The sequence below is a fragment of the Dendrobates tinctorius genome, unplaced genomic scaffold (genome assembly GCF_039654945.1).
Source record: "Dendrobates tinctorius isolate UK_male_01 unplaced genomic scaffold, ASM3965494v1 ptg000008l, whole genome shotgun sequence".
Classification (NCBI taxonomy): domain Eukaryota; kingdom Metazoa; phylum Chordata; class Amphibia; order Anura; family Dendrobatidae; genus Dendrobates; species Dendrobates tinctorius.
In genome coordinates this window covers 47749215-47766101 of record NW_027361676.1, presented here as the reverse complement: position 1 = coordinate 47766101, position 16887 = coordinate 47749215, and the positions used below count along the sequence as shown (strand labels likewise).

General features: G+C 43.4%; 1 protein-coding gene across 1 annotated transcript in view; it reads right to left on the bottom strand.

The window, feature by feature from the left end:
- The window catches only part of GALNTL6 (polypeptide N-acetylgalactosaminyltransferase like 6), a 3047192-nt gene that overhangs the window by 342419 nt on the left and 2687886 nt on the right, over positions 1 to 16887 (bottom strand). The window lies entirely within an intron of this gene.

Sequence of the window (16887 nt, the reverse complement as noted above, 5' to 3'; positions counted from 1 at the left end):
TCACATGATGGGGGTCGGCGATGCACTCATTTCCGTCCCGGCACCGGAAGTACTAGTTAAATGCCCGCTGTCAATGATTGACAGCGGGATTTAACTAGGTAATAGGCGTGGGCAGATCATGATTCCACCCACACCTATTGCGGGCACATGTCAGCTGTTTATAACAGCTGACATGTCGCGGCTTTGAGGTGGGCTCACCGCTGGAGCCCACCTCAAAAGCAGGGGATACTGACCGCTGATGTACTATCCCGTCAGTGGTTAGTAAGGGGTTAAGGTTGCATTGAAATAATTATATAAGATAATGCATGTTGTCCTTCAAGTATTTTCCATATCAATTTAACATTTCAGGAGGGAAATCAAATGTGTCTATGTCAAAACTTCACTTTTAATAGATCATTTAAAATTTATGGAAAAATAGAGCAGAGTGGCTACATGGGCTTTACACACAGTCTTTTTGCTACCTTTGCACAGCTTCCTTGTCTTCTTTTTGATAATACTGGATTATGAAATGCATAGAAATGGTGCATATTTCATGGATCTATTATTCTAAGGCCTGTTTCACACTTGCTTTTTTTTGCAGCGCGTTTTTCCCGCAAAAAAACGCATTGAAAAAACGCATACAAATGCATACAAACGCTGCGTTTTTTTCAAGCATTTTTATGCGCATGCAGGAAAAAAACGCAGCGTTTTTGTGCGTTTGTATGCGTTTTTTGTGCGTTTGCGTTTTTTTACAGATTTTGGAAAAACCCCCCAAAAAAGAAAAAAAAAACATTCAACAACACACAAGACCAATGGGACTTCATTGTGGGTGTGGTATGTTAATATATAGACCCTGTCTACAGTATTCTTCACATTTGCTTGATTCTTCTCGTGACCATGGATCTGCGCTGGAAGAGTTTTCACTTCAACTTGGATTTGGACATCGCGATGGCTCAGGCGTATGCAGTTGCTTGCCATGAACAAAGGAAGAGAGAGAGGGAGCGAAGACGGCAGCGGCGGCGTATGTGGATACATCCGATTGTTGAACTCCGGGAGAGCCGTGGGGCATACCACACCCTCTACAGCGAGCTCCAGGCAAACCCAGAGAAATTTATAGATTATATCCGGATGTCCCAAGAAAGTTTCAGGGATTTGCTTGCTTGTGTCCAACAATCCATCCGGAGACAGGACACACAGCTCCGTCGTGCGATTCCTCCTGAGGAACGGCTACTGGTGACATTACGGTATGTAATATTAAACCAAGGGGTGCGGTCTGATGTTTTTTTTTTAAATTTAGTATTCAAAACCTTGGGTAATTAGTTTTCGTGAATGTACTAATATTTTATTTTATAGTTTTTTAAAATAATATACATAAATATTAATTTTACTTCTTTGTCTGTTCACAGATTCCTGGCGACTGGAGAAACCCTATCTTCACTACACTTCCAGTACCGTATTGGAATCTCTACCTTGTCTGGAATTGTTGCTGACACCTGCCGGGCTCTCTGGAATGTTCTTTGTCCAGAATTTCTGCCCCTGCCCACCGCTGAAAAGTGGATGGAAATTGCTGACAAATTCTGGACAGTATGCAATTTTCCCAACTGTTTGGGAGCTGTTGATGGTAAACACATACGGATCATCAAACCCAAAAGAACGGGATCTGAGTACTATAATTATAAAAAGTACTTTTCAATAGTACTCATGGCCATTGCGGATGCCGGATGTATGTTTGTAGCAGTGGACATTGGAGCATTTGGCCGTGGTAATGACTCACAGGCTTTTAAAAACTCAGACATGGGCCGGAGGTTGTATGGCAACCAATTTAATTTCCCTATGCCACGGCCTCTTCCTCACACCGAAGCTCCGCCACTGCCCTTTGTAATGGTTGGCGATGAGGCTTTTCAAATGTGCGGAAACTTACTGAAACCCTACTCCAGCCGGGACTTGGACCACACCAAAAAAATATTTAATTACAGGCTGACCAGGGCCAGAAGAACTGTCGAGTGTGCTTTTGGGATTCTTGTCTCCAGATGGCGAATTCTGGGCACGGCCATTAATCTTAAACTTGAAACAGTCGATGAGGTGGTGAAGGCCTGTGTGGTTCTACATAACTTTGTGATGGCTAAAGAGCACCCGACCTTTGAACTGGACGATGATGCTCCTAACCCATTGCCTGAATTCACTCAGCACACTCTCAGGTCATCCGTTGAAGTTGGCCAAATGAGGGACCAATTTGCGGCCTACTTTATTTCTGATGTAGGACGGGTGCACTGGCAAGATGAAATGGTGTAATGTTTTTGTTTGTTTATGGTAATAAAAAACCTTATTTGATACCATTACTGAGTGCACTATATTTTTTAAAATCCAATTAAATAAAAAACTTCCCATGTATAACTGAATTTTTTGATGTTCACACACCTGGGCAGGTAAATACACATATGAGTTAAAATGCAGCATTGCTAGTCTGCATGAAATATATTGGAACGAGCAAAGCTGCAGGCCATGAATCAGGAAACCAATTTTTTTCAAGAGAAAATTGTCAAACTAGTTGAAAAAAAAGTATGTGATTTTTTCAAAACCCAACCCCACCCAATGAAAGTCAATGGGGAATACAAGTCAGCATTGAGTGGATGAATGTAATCAGCTCAATTCCAACTTTTATTTAAAATTGTGGTAGTGTATAAATAGACAAGTTTCTAGAGTTATTACACTAGGCCTTGGAATGACTATACTAGGCCGTGGTATTTAAAATATGAGTATAGTAGGCCTTGGGCCTACTAGTATAGTCATATGTGAAATACCACGGCCTAGTATAGTCATACCAAGGCCAACTGTAATAACTCGATTTTTACCAACTAGGATCTTGTTTCACGAAAAACAAACTGGTGAAACTTGACAAGTTTCAACAGTTTGTTTTTCATGAAACCAGATTCTAGTTGTTAAAACTAGAGTTATTGCACTAGGCCTTGGAATGACTATACTAGGCCGTGGTATTTCAAATATGAGTATAGTAGGCCTTGGGCCTACACTAGTATAGTCATGTGAAATACCACGGCCTAGTATAGTCATACCAAGGCCTACTGTAATAACTCGATTTTTACCAACTAGGATCTTGTTTCACGAAAAACAAACTGGTGAAACTTGACAAGTTTCAACAGTTTGTTTTTCATGAAACCAGATTCATGTTGGTAAAACTAGAGTTATTACACTAGGCCTTGGAATGACTATACTAGGCCGTGGTATTTCAAATATGAGTATAGTAGGCCTTGGGCCTACTAGTATAGTCATGTGAAATACCACGGCCTAGTATAGTCATACCAAGGCCTACTGTAATAACTCGATTTTTACCAACTAGCATCTTGTTTCACAAAAAACAAACTGGTGAAACTTTTTAAGAAAGAAACTTATTTTTTAGACAAGTTTCAACTTTTTGTTTTTCATGAAACCAGATCCAAGTTGGTAAAACTCGAGTTATTACAATAGGCCTTGGTATGACTATACTAGTCCGTGTTATTTCACATATGACTATACTAGGCCTTGGGTTTGTTTTTAACATGTATTTACCCATCAGTGTGTGTGAGCGGCGCAAACAACATTAATGAAACTTTGTAATGGTGAACCACAAATGTAAATTTATTTTTAATCACAAAAATAAACCAAAAAATTATTTTTTCCGGCGTTTGGGGGCAGATGGTTTCAATTTGGGGGTGTGCAGGGAATATGCAACACTTGCAGTTGAAGACGGTGTTTGAGGGGAAGGGGCAACAAAACTTGTGGGGGAAGGTAGTCCAGTTAAGGGAATTAAACTAGGAACACTTGGAGGAGAGGAAATCTGTTCAGGTACATTTGTTGTAATGGCATGTCGCCGTAGGCTTGTGTGCCTGGACCGACTTTGGCCCAATGCCCGCCTTGATGGATTTCGCCTTGAACTTGGGGCAAATATTGAGTGTAGGTCCCCCGTCTGCTGGGGTGGCTGCTGCTGCTGCTGAGGTGGCTGCTGCTGCTGAGGTGGCTGATTTCGCCTTGAACTTGGGGCAAATATTGAGTGTAGGTCCCCCGTCTGCTGGGGTGGCTGCTGCTGCTGCTGAGGTGGCTGCTGCTGCTGAGGTGGCTGCTGCTGCTGCTGCTGAGGTGGCTGCTGCTGCTGCTGAGGTGGCTGCTGCTGAGGTGGCTGCTGCTGAGGTGGCTGCTGCTGCTGAGGTAGCTGCTGCTGCTGCTCTTGGTTGGCAGTGCTCGTCCTTGCAGGAGGACTGGTGGCGGCAGTGATGGTCCAGGTTTGCGGAGTGGTGGTGGCAGGGCTACTACATGTTGTTGTAGCGGCAGGGCTGTTCCATGTTTGCCTAGTGGTGGCTGAGCTCCACGCATGCATGGGAGCGGCGGTGGTGCTCCAGACAGGAGCAGCGCTTGCCATGGTGGTGTCGGTGAAGTGACCAGCTGCACTCAGACTTGTGGTGGTGTAACGGTGGGTGTCCTGGCTTTGAATAGAGGTGTCCGTGCAGTGGTATGCAGCACAAGTCGGTAGTGAGGTGAAGCGAGTCAATGGTGGCACAGGTGGAAATGACACCACTGACTGCTGACCGTACCGATTATGCTGCATAGCCTGCAAGAAAGCATTGTTGCAGGCCTGCAGCACATTCAGCTGTTGCTCAGGACTAAGGTGTTCCGCCATGCCCTTTTCAATCTTACTAAAAAAATGGTGTGCTGGTCTGTTGAGGTCGGCCTCCAGATGGTCAAGGCGCTGTTCTACAGAATTGAAGCGGTGTTCAAAGTGGTTAAAACCACGTTCCATGAGTGCAAAACCGCTTTCAACTCTGTCGGACAGCGACTTGAGGCTGGAATTAAAGGCCTCGCTCAAATGCATAAACTCGGGCAAGACATTCCTATCCAAGGCCCTCTGCCGCTGGCGGGTAGTGCCCGCATAACCAGTTGCAGAGACCTGGGACAGGGGAACACCTGATGGCCCAGCTTCCTGGTCACCAGCTGTGTGTGTGGCTGACCTGCAAGGTGCTTCCTGGCTGTCGGATGGCTGGGACGGGTCAGAGGACGTCCGAGGAAGGACCGCTCCAGGGCCAGGTTGCAGGGTGCTGCTCCAGGTGCTGTGGAAGAAAGGAAAATCATTACTACCATGCCTTTACAAGAAGCATCAGCTGTGGATTAGAAAAACACAGATTAATAAAAATAAAAACCCAAAATTTATAATACTTACGATCTCGTGGCAAGGACCGGTCTTAGGAACTGCAACGCGTGATAGTGACGGTATCTAGTTCTGGTCCTTGACGCAGATCCACTGCGAACCTGGCCCTCAGCACGAACATCACTGTTGAAGCGGTCCTTGATCGATCGCCAACGTGTTCGGACTTTGTCCACTGTTGGGAAAAAAAAAACAGTGCCGTCAAGGACAACAGTCACTGCGGCACAATATAGCAATACAATACTCAAAGCAGTCACTGTAGAGCCCGATGACACTGTTGGGTTTCCTGCTAGAATATACCTAGCACGAAACCCAACAGTGCCGTCAAGTACAACAGTCACTGCGGCACAATATAGCAATACAATACTCAAAGCAGTCACTGTAGAGCCCGATGACACTGTTGGGTTTCCTGCTAGAATATACCTAGCACGAAACCCAACAGTGCCGTCAAGGACAACAGTCACTGCGGCACAATACAGAGCAGGGAAATACTCACTAAACGCCTTTTTGGAGGATGCTGTGGCGCTGTCCCAGCCATCCATCAACGCTGCGGCCACCTCATTCCATAGCCGCCGGGTCACCACATTGTCCTTGAGCAGCCGGTCACGGCTGTCCCACAATGGCGCACGCTCCTGGACCAGGCTGATGAGCTGCTCATTATCCAGGTAGACGTCTTCATCCCGTTGTGGAACCTAGACAAAACACATTCATTAGAATAATCAAATTTAAATTGAATAAAAAGTTACAAAAAAAGAAACAAAAAAAGAGTAAAAATAGAAGATAAAAAATAAAGAACATTACAAATCATTTGATACATACATTCCGTATCACCACCGGGACTTGGCTTCGCTGCTCCTGCTCTTCGCCCTCAGAAGTCCCGTCCGCAGAAGATGATGAGGATGATGTCTTAAAAAAGTTGAAAAAACATAAGAGATTTGGAGTAGCAGCAGATATACTTACCAGATGCACGAAAATAATCACCTCACGGTCTGCTTGCGCCAATTCCTGCCGCGATGGGGAATATTCGGATTCTGAAGACATACTGCATGTAAAAATAATAAAAATCATTAGTACATACATAATTTAAAAGGACAGGCATATAATGTAATATACTCACATTCTTGCGCTGATAATGTGTTCCTTGGTGACTGTCTGCTCTTCAATCTGTCAGTGTAGTAGTGGCAGAGTTTTGGCAGGCACCTCCTTTATATAGACTTTTTTTTTTACTTTAGAAGTTTATAACTAGTACAACAAGTGGACACCACCAAAAAAACGAAGCGCTAAAAAAACGCATACATGCGCATGCCAGTGCGCACATATGCGCATCCATAGGCTATAATGGCCATTTTTAGCGCAAAACGTGCACATGCGTTTTTTTCCAGGACCAAAAAATGCAACATGTAGCGTCTGTGAAATACAAACGCACACCCCAAAAAAACGCAGCGCATGAAAATCGCATACGTGCGCATGCCAGCGCGCAGGTATGCGCACCCATGTTAAATATAGGGGAAAAACGCATGCGCACGTATGCGTTATTTTCAAGCGCAAAAAAACGCAAATGTGAAATCAGCCTAACATGTTAAAATGAAGGAGAAGTTTTGAGTGTTGGTGCAGGGTCACCCTTGTTAAGGTGGAAAATCCCTATTAAGTCAACAGTGATGGCTGTTAACCCTACAATGCATAACCCGGGCCTTTTTGGCTTGGCAGCTAACTTTTTTGCTATTTACTGCAAAATAACTTTACTTAGAATTTCTAAACTCTAGGTATTCCTAGAAATGTCGTTGTTGGTAACATTCAGTTGTTCATGCAATTTTATGTGATAGTCATTTTGGTATCACAGTGATTTTTTTGAGGAAACCGCATATTTACATAGCCTGGGCCTTTTAGGCCATTACTATGTTTACATTGCACTCATTAGTGCTTGTGTCTCAAGTTACTGTGCCATTGTAGTCAGGGTTGCAGTGGTGGGGTCAATCATGCATGTGTGTTGAAAGACCTGTGATGATGTAATGACCATGTGATCTTGGGAGGTAGACTGACTCCTCCTTCCCAATGTCACAAGACCAGGACAAAAAATGGTATAATATCTCAAGAGAGGAATTGTATGCTTATATTGGACTAACACTTCTGGCGGGGTGTAAAAAATCTTATGATGTTCCTATCAGAGAATAGTTTCTAGACCCACTTTCTGATCCACACTACAAAGCAACAAAGTCAGTGGATAGATATGAAGAAATTCTGAGAAGCTTTCGATTTAATGACACGGATTAATTCGCACCTATTAGTTTTATCTGGAATATTTTTATCATGTATTGTACCAAGCTCTACAGTCCTAGTGCTAATGTAACAGTGGATGAGCAACTTGTAGACTACAGAGGATGTTGCAAGTTCATTCAATATATGCCTAGTAAGCCAGCCAAGTATAGAATAAAAATATTCTGAATGTGTGATTCTGCAAATCATTATGGGATGAATGGGCTTATCTACTGTGGCAAAGAAGTTGGATCTCCAGTGCAGAAAGAGCTAGGTTTTGACATTGTAAAAAAACTTGTTGTACCAATTTACAATTCTGGTAGAAACACTTCACTAATGTTGAACTGGGCAATTTTTTTGCTTGAAAAATATCTTACAGTTGTTGGTACTATGAAGCCAAAATAAATGTGATATTCCTCTGGCGATGAAGCACATTCCACAGTGAGCACTTTATGATAGTGTCTTTGGTTTCAGCAACAAAGCAACAATGGTGTGTTATCAAGCAAAGAAGAAAAAATCTGTTACAGTATATTACCTAGTATCATGCATCATGATTCCAGTATTGACAGCAATGACAGGAAACAGAAACCAGAATTCATCCTGCACTATCATACAACTAAAGGAGGTGTGGACATAATGGATGAAATGGTTGGAGAAAATTCACGCATGAGGCAAACAAAACATTGGCCTGTGGTCATTTTTTCAAATATGCTTGAAGTATCAGCCTTTAATATCTACATTATTTATACTGAAAATCACCTTAATTTCCTTGCTAGAAGGCAGTTAGGAGAGGCCTATTCTTGAAGGACCTTTGCCATGATTTTATAATACCTCACATAATACAGCAAAGCAACATAGAATGCTTGCCAAAGCAAACTTGAGAAGCTATGAAATGGTGTGGCGTAAGTTTTCAGGCAATTCCAGAGCCAGGAGAAAGAAAACTGAAGCATTGTTTCATTTATCCAACAAGCAAAGACAGGAAAACTGAGCATTACTGTACCATTTATGGAGAAAATTTCTGTTAAAAATATTCTTCAGAAAAGATAACATGTGTAAATTGTGCGTAAGATCAATAAAATTGAAAAGGAAAAGTTGGAAGAGAAATGTAGCTACAGCTAGTTTACTTTAACATTTATATAACCTTGTTTGTGTGTTTTTCATATCTTTGAAATTTGAAAATAAAATCATTAAATGATAAAAAAGGATTCATCACATAGAATGCATAATTCGAGCCTTTTAGGGCCATGTACTTACCGTATTTTTGGACTATAAGTTGCACTTATTTCTTCCCAAAATGTGGAGGAAATTGGGAAGTGCATCTTATAATCTGGATGTATGGGCTCTGGCTGTGGTACGGAGGTGGAGGAGCAGATTGGGCGGGTCACAGTGGCAGGAGCCGGCAGCTGCGTCTCACTCCTGTGCCCACTGGTAAAGAGAAATGACCCTGGGTTTGCGATCGCACTTTCTTATATTTTATATTTAGTGCGATCCGCAACCCTAACACATCGTGGCACAACAGATCCCAGGCTAACTAGTGCAAGGCTCTGAGATATGGAATATAGAAAATGACCGATAATAACAAAATGCAATATCTTTGAGCCTAGCCGAGCCTAGCCGAGCACATTATCGGAATCTGCATTCCTTTCCCCTCGAGCCCAGTGGTCACATGGTGCATAACACGGTAATTGTAACTTATGTGTACCCTACCCTTGTACTACACTCCTCACTGTATATATTTGCTCTTGTATATATTTTGGTATTTTTCCAGTGTGCCTTTTCAGCGATTAAATACAAAATTAATCTTGGGCTGCTCTTTTATCTCAAAACAGGAATCCCCACATCTGCATGCTCAGTTGGTCATTATACACTACTCGAGCTAGTTTCTAACCTGATATAAGCCTGCTGTCTAATGAGGCATATATCGAATGAGGAACTTGTGGCAGCATACCATACTGTGTCAGTGAGGAGCCCTGACAGTGATGCTTGGGAGGTTTACATATATATATATATCCCCAGCCTGGACTGGTGATATATATCCCCCCTCACTGGGAGCGCTTCAATAACTCGTACCTATAAGGGAAGCTTTTTCGGCAACCATTTGCCCTTGGTGCAGTTCTCTGACTTACCTGGGGCAAGTGGTGGCACCAGAGAGCCGATCCCTGCTGGGTCCTTCTCTCCCCTGCCCAGAGGTGAGTGAAGGCGACACACCCCTCCCCTATGCAATCCGTCACAGCCTGAGATATGTGAAAGTGTATATTTCAGACGCCACGCATTCTAGGGTTAAAGGACTAAATTTTGCCAATAAAAAAATGAATCTCACAAGTTCACCATACCTTTGAACTAGGGGATTATAATTGCAGTGTCTTCAATGTCCAGTGGCCTTATATAATTATAGAAAAGTAGAAGTTTACACAAAATTTTTTTTCTACTTTTTTTGCAATGGTTTTAAATCAGCTAATAGAACTGTTTTATACTATATATATATATATATATATATATATATATATACACATATATATGTATATACATATATACAGTTGTGCTCAAAAGTGTACATACCCCAGCAGAATTTCAGAATTTTTGCTTTTTTGGCCTTTTTTCAGAGAATATGAATGATAACACCAAAGATTTTTCTCCACTCATGGCTAGTGTTTGGATGAAGCACTGTCATGCAGAACAGAATGCGACAAATCAATAGACGACCCTGGCACAAAAGCGCCGCTAAAAAGCTTCGGCAAGCGACCAGAACTGCAGAATGGCGCTGGAAGAAAACGCATTTCCAAGACGACTTCACTGCACTCAAACAAGCAAAACTTGCATTCAAATCAGCTCTCACCTCTGCTAAACAGGCCTACTTTACATCCCTTGTATCTTCCTTATCCCACAACCGTAAACAGTTGTTGAATGCTTTTACCTCCCTCCTCTGCCCACCACTGCCGCCTCCAACTTCCCTAATCTCTGCTGAGGACTTCGCCATGCGCTTCAAAAACAATATAGACCAAACAAGGCAAGTCTTTTTTATTCAACCACCACAACCCTTTGTACACCAGACCAATGCCAAAACCCCATAACCTCCTTATCCAACATCACTGAAGGGTAGCTTGCTCATCTTCTCTCCAAATCAAACCTCACCACTTGTGCATGTGACCCCATCCCATCCCACCTCCTCCCCAACCTCACCACCACTCTTATCCCATCTCTAACCCACCTCTTCAACCTATCACTAACTTCCGGTACCCCCCTTCTGCTTTCAAACATGCTATAATCACACCTATCCTCAAAAAGCCAACCCTCAACCCAACTGCTATGTCCAGCTATCGCCCAATATCGCTGCTCCCATTTGCTTCCAAACTCCATGAGCAGCACGTCCACGCTGAACTTTCCTCCCATCTCTCATCTAACCTGCTCTTTGACAATCTACAATCTGGTTTCCGCCCCCATCACTCCACTGAGACAGCCCTGACCAAAATTACTAGTGACCTACTTACAGCCAAAGTGAACGGACACTACTCTATACTCCTCCTTCTAGACCTGTCCTCTGCCTTCGACACAGTTGACCACTGCCTCCTAATACAGATCCTCTCTTCCTTTGGCCTCAAAGACCTTGTCCTATCCTGGATCTCCTCATACCTCTTCAACTGCACATTCAGCATCTCCCACTCCCACACTACCTCCTCATCCCACCCTCTCTCTGTTGGAGTCCCCCAAGGCTCTGTTCTAGGACCCCTACTCTTCTCAATCCATACACTTGGCCTGGGGCAACTCAAAGTCCCACAGATTCCAGTACCACCTTTATGCCGATGATAACCAGATCTACCTCTCTGGCCCAGACGTCACCTCTCTGCTCTCCAAAATCCCGGAGTGTCTATCAGGCATAAGCTCCTTCTTCTCCTCCAGCTTCCTCAAACTGAATGTGGACAAATCTGAACTGATCACCTTTCCCCCATTTCACAGATCTTCCTTACCTGACATATCTATAACAATTGACGACATCACGCTTTCCCCCACTACCGGAGGTATGCTGCCTCGGAGTAACCCTTGATTCTGCCCTGTCCTTCACACCGCACATCCAAGCTCTCTCCACTTCCTGCCTCAAAAATATTTCCAGAATCCATCCCTTCATCAACCCTCACTCTACTAAAATGCTTGTGCATGCCCTCATCATCTCCCGTCTCGACTACTGCAACATCTTTTTTTGTGGCCTCCCTGCTAACACCCTCACACCTCTCCAGTCCATCCTTAACTCTGCTGCCTGACTAATTCATCTCTCTCCTCGCTACTCCTCCACTTCTCCCCTCTGCAAATCTCTTCACTGGCTCCCTCTCCCTCAGCGTATCCAATTCAAATTACTAATACTGACCTACAAGGCCATCTATAACCAGTTTCCTCCATATATCTCTGAACTAATCTCTCGATACCTTCCCTCACATTATCTCTGGTCCCCCCAAAACCTCCTTCTCTCCTCCACACTTATTCGCTCCTCACCCAACCGCCTCCAAGACTTCTCCCGAATAGCCCCCATCCTCTGGAATTCTTTGTCCCAACACGTCCGGCTATCAACCACACTTGGTCCTTCAGCCAGAACCTGAAAACCCATCTCTTCAGTAAAGCCTACAGCCTGCAATGATCCCCGCTGCCTCCTCACCACTACTGGAGCCACTGCCTCAACATCACTGGAGATGCTGTAACCCCACAACTTACTGTCTCCTTCCCCACCATCCTGTTGAATGTAAGCCCGAAAGGGCAGGGTCCTCTCTCCCCTCTTTATCAGTCTGTGATTGCTAGTTTGTTTACTGTAAGTGATATCTGTAATTTGTATGTAACTCCTTCTCATGTACAGCACCATGTAATCAATGGCGCTATATAAATAAATATTAATAATAATAATAATAATAATAATAAAGCCATTTATTTTCAAACTACTGTGTTTTCTCTTTTTAAATCATAGTGACAACCCTAAACATCCAAATGACACCCATGGTTGTTATTATTATTTAAAATCAGTTAATCCTGAATGCTATCTATGTGTTTTCAACTATGCAAGCTTATATCTGGTAATCAGCTTTTCCAATCTCTTCTCTGAATCCACTCCTGTGTCTCCATTCAATGTCAGCAAGCAGTTAATCCTGAATGCTATCTATGTGTTTTCAACTATGCAAGCTTATATCTGGTATATAGTTTTTTTTTCAACTTACTCTGCTTGTCCCCTTATGTTGTGAGGTCAAGAAACTTTTCAAAGTGCTTTATGATCCATGTAGTGCTGGACATGTGTTTATTTGACCACAACACTTTATTGGGTCCTGGTGTCTCAAATTAGTGTGATAGATTAACGAGAAGAGAGAGAGCAAAAAAAAAAAAATCTTAGCCTTTACCTCCTATATATTCAGACCTAGCTAGGGGGAGCATTTATGCAGGGGTGGCATTTATGCACATGTAATCGAAGTACATGTAACAAAGTACTACTGGCAGTTATAACATGGCAGTTAGACAGGACAGGAGACAGGTAAGACATTTATATACATCTACTCCCTGTACATTTGGAGTACAACAAATGTATACCATATGCATTTGTGTAATTTTTATTCTGGCCGCTGCATTCACACACATCCACCGCCCTGGCATTAACTCTCTACACTCCATCCATATCGGCCCCTCGCTCCTTTCCTCTCCTATGTATAGCACTCATGCTCTTTTCACATTGTTAAATTGCACAGATCCAGTCTGTCCCACCATTCAACATCAGAGACGCTCTCACAAATCACTTAACCATCTGCTCACTCTTTCTATCCTCCTTCTCCTAGTCGCAGGAGACATTGCTCCCAACCCTGGTCCATGTTATAGAAAGTCAAACCCCCCGACTGCTACACTCAGAAACCCCTCTAATCTTATTAATATTCCCTGCATGCCATCTGTCTCTCTTAATTGCGCACTTTGGAATTCTCGCTCAGTGTGTAACAAACTCTCCTTCATCCATGACTTCTTCCTTTCTAATTCTCTTAACCTGCTGGCTCTTACTGAAACCTGGATCCAGCAGTCAGACACTACCGCTGCTGCTGCTCTTTCATATGGGGGGCTACACTTCTCTCATACCCCAAGATCAGACAATAGAGCAGGTGGAGGCGTTGGTCTGCTCCTATCACCAAAATGTACCTTTCAGGTTATCCCTCAACTACCCTCACTTGTCTTCCCTTCTTTTGAGGTCCATGCCGTCATACTCTACACCCCCTTCTCCATGCGAGTGGCGGTGGTGTATCGTCCTCCCGGCCCCTCCCATCAGTTCCTGGATCATTTTGCCACTTGGCTTCCACATTTTCTCTCCTGTGACATCCCTACCCTCATCATGGGAGATTTCAACATCCCCATTGCTCTTCCCCTCTCATCATCTGCTACTCACCTTTTATCTCTAACCTCCTCATTTGGCCTTTCGCAGCTTACTAATTCTCCAACGCATGAAGACGGAAACTCCCTCGACTTGGTCTTCTCTCGGCTTTGTGCAGTGGATGATTTCACAAACTCCCCTCTCCCGCTCTCTGACCACAATCTTCTTTCATTCTCTATCAAGAACTGCCAGGCTTCTCAGGTCACCCCCACTGTCCAGACTTATAGAAACATACAGGCCATTAACACCCAGAAATTTATGAAGAACTTACAGTCTTGTATGGCCCCTATCTCCTCCCTCTCATGTCCTGATTCTGCATTGAAGCATTACAATGAAACACTTCAAAGTGTCCTGGATGAATTTGCACCCCCTATAAATAGAACACCACAACGCAGATGGCGACAACCCTGGCACACGGTGCAAACACGTTTCCTGCAGCGGTGCTCCAGGTGCGCCGAATGTCTGTGGAGAAAATCCAATCTACACGAAGATTTCATCCATTATAAGTTTATGCTTAGAACATACAACACTGCCCTTCACCTCTCCAAACAAGCCTATTTCAACACCCTCATCACCTCACTGTCCTATAACCCGAAATGTCTCTTTGACATTTTTCATTCTCTACTCAATCCAAGAGTACAGGCCCCAACCACGGAGCTCTGAGCTGACGATCTGGCCAATTACTTCATAGAAAAAATTGACCAGATTTGACAGGAAATTATCTCCCAATCACCTCATACCATGCACTGTCCTCCCTCCCCCACTGCATCTAGCTCACTCTCTGATTTTGAACCAGTCACAGAAGAAGAAGTAAGCAGGCTCCTTGCATCTTCTCGCCCAACTACTTGCACCAGTGACCCATTTCCGTCACATCTCCTCCAGTCCCTTTCCCCTGCTGTCACCCCTCACCTAACTAAAATATTTAACCTCTCTCTCTCTTCTGGTATTTTTCCCTCCTCATTTAAGCATGCCATCATACATCCACTACTTAAAAAACCATCCCTCGACCAAAACTGTGCTGCTAACTATAGACCTGTCTCTAATCTTCCCTTCATCTCAGAACTCCTGGAACGCCTGGTCCACTCCCGTCTTATCAGCTATCTCTCAGAAAACTCTCTTCTCGACCCTCTCCAATCCGGTTTCCGCTCTTTACACTCCACTGAAACTGCCCTCACTAAATGATCTGCTAACAGCTAAATCAAATGGTCATTATTCCATGCTAATTCTCTTGGATCTCTCTGCAGCATTCGACACTGTGGATCATCAGCTCCTCCTCACTATGCTCCATTCCATTGGTCTCAAGGACACCGTTCTCTCCTGGTTCTCCTCCTATCTCTCCGGCCGCTCCTTTACTGTATCTTTTGCCGGATCCTCCTCCTCTCACCTTCCCCTTACTGTTAGGGTCCCCCAAGGATCGGTTCTAGGCCCCCTCCTCTTCTCCTTGTACACTGCCCCTATTGGTCAAACAATCAGTAGATTTGGTTTCCAGTACCATCTCTATGCTGATGACACCCAATTATACGCTTCTTCTTCTCCGAGCTTTCCTTTGCCCCCCACATTCGATCACTGGCTCGCTCTTGTCATCTGCACCTCAAAAACATTTCTAGAATTCGACCTTTTCTTACTTTTGACTCTGCAAAAACTCTTACTGTTTCTCTTATTCATTCTCGTCTCAACTATTGTAACTCTCTTCTAATCGGTCTCCCTCTTACCAAACTCTCCCCTCTCCATTCTGTCTTGAATGCTGCAGCCAGGATCATATTCCTCACCAATCATTACACCGATGCCTCTACCTTGTGCCAGTCATTACACTGGCTACCCATCCACTCCAGAATTCAATATAAACTTAATACCCTCACCCACAAAGCCCTCCATGGCTTAGCACCACCCTACATCTCCTCCCTTGTTTCAGTATACCACCCTACCTGCGCCCCCCGTTCTGCTTATGACCTGAGGTTAGCATCCTCAATAGTCAGAACCTCCCACTCCCGTCTCCAAGACTTTACACGTGCCGCGCCAATTCTTTGGAATGCACTTCCCAGGTCAATACGATTAGTCCCCAATTGCCACAATTTTAAGCGTGCCCTGAAAACGCATTTATTCAGACTGGCCTATCGCCTCAAAACATTAACCTAATCTATCCCTGTGTGGCACAGCCAAAAGTTTTACCATAACCAGATTTCCCGCATCATGTTCCAACATGCTTTATGCATCCATTAGCCCTCTATGTATGTACTGTTACACACTTAACATTATGGCTATACAATCAGGGCAACTGTTACCACCCACCTTTCGGGTCTACCTCTTTCCTCATAGACTGTAAGCTTGCGAGCAGGGCCCTCATTCCTCTTGGTATTTGTTATAATCTGCTGTATGTGATTATTGTTATGCTGTAATGTCTATTGTCTGTACAAATCCCCTCTGAAATGTAAAGTGCTGCGGAATATGTCGGCGCTATAAAAATAAAATTTATTATTTATTATTATATTATAAAATAGAAAACACAGTAGTTTGACAATAAATGGCTTCACCCAACCACTAACCGTGAGTGGAGAGAAAGTTTTTGGTGTTATCATTCATATTCTCTGAAAACAGGCCAAAAAAGTAAAAATTCTGGTGGGGTATGTAAACTTTTGAGCACAACTGTATATACGCATACATTTTATTTCCAGCCAAAGTAGTTGAATTCTATGGAATATAATGGCTGGCTGACCGTACTCCAAGCTGCAAAGATAAGCAAAGATGCAGGAAGGCTTAGTTAATCGAAATACTTCATGCCACAGCTCATGTCACAATCAAAAAGCACTTATGTCACAAATAAAACAGGCCAACCTTCCCAGGCTGAGCTGAATCCTTCAAGGTGTAATAACTACACTAAGAGCCTTTAGTATCACCTCCTGTCCTGATTTACCCATAAAACAATAAAGCTTGAAAATTCACCACAATAATTAACTACCAAAAGGGAAGAATGGGCAAAAAATTGTGTTATTTTTTATTTCTGTTGACTGATTTTGGGGGATTATTCTGGCATTATATTGGCTTTCCATAAAAGGTATATTAAATTCTCAAAAGTGTAAAGTAAAAA